Here is a 1,110-nt window from a genome sequence, read left to right on the forward strand (position 1 = left end):
CGTCTCCGAATCCCGCCCCCACGTCGCAGCTCCGCCCCCTGGGGCCGGCTCCTGCTGGGAGCGTGACGCCGGGCAGATGGGCGGGGCGCGCGCGCGACGCTAGCTGGGGGAGGAGCGGTCACCGCCTCCCCCTGCCCCCGCGCCCCATGGAAGGCGGGACTCGCGCGGGGGACTCTGAGGAACTTCCCCGCGGCGGGCGGGGAGCAAGGAGCAGCTGCGGGGGCTTTGGGAGGAAGTAAAACCTCCCCCTCCTGGAGCCCCCACTCCCGGCAGCCGCCGCGGGCAGAGTGATTCCCCTGCTGTTCTCGCGGCTCTGCTTGCTGGAGGCGTCAGTGTAGCTAAATTGGCCCCTCCCGCCCATTCCCCCACCAGCTCCAGAGCCTGAGCATCAGGCGCTCCTCAGGCAGAGGGGGGCCGCGGAGACACGCAGCGCAGGCTCGTCCCGAGGCTCACCGCCGCGATGAGAGCTAGGGCTGGGAAGCCGCTCTGCTCGGCTTTGAAACTGTCCGCACTCGGGGAAGGAGGGCGGCAGGGCGGTCGTTTTAACCTGTAAAGAGGGTTCGTAGGATTCTTAGTGGCTCTGTTGTTTGCTTTCACGTTTGTCTAAAAGGGTGGCAGAGCGGGGGTTTCTCTACGATTCCTGGTGAGATTCCAGGTTGTTTTAGTCGCTAGCTCTGACCCTGAGAGGAGATGGAATCATCCACGTGTGCGATAATTGGGTATTTGTCCTGCTTTGGCATCGTCATCCGGGCCATCATGGCTGTTACCGTCACCATCACATGCTGAGACCTGGTGGCTTACAGTTTTATCACCAGTTATATCTATCTCACGCTTACCTTGAATCACAAAGTCCTCTAGAGCACAAGTTCTCAACTTTTTTCTTGCTGAGGACCCCCCTCAACATGCTATAAAAATACCAGGGCCCCGGGGTGGGGGAGGGGAACCCTTGGGCATAGGCATAGTTTTACTTCTATTTGCGGGGGCAAGAGCTGGGGGGGCTCGAGCCAGCTCTTCACTGTGGGGTCCAGGGACGGAGTGCCGCTTCCATCCCCTGACTAGCTCAGGAGGCAACCCAGCCTGTCTGGGCTGTGGGGGGATGCAACCAAAAAA

The sequence above is a fragment of the Lepidochelys kempii genome, chromosome 1, assembly GCF_965140265.1.
Source record: "Lepidochelys kempii isolate rLepKem1 chromosome 1, rLepKem1.hap2, whole genome shotgun sequence".
In the NCBI taxonomy this organism is placed as follows: domain Eukaryota; kingdom Metazoa; phylum Chordata; order Testudines; family Cheloniidae; genus Lepidochelys; species Lepidochelys kempii.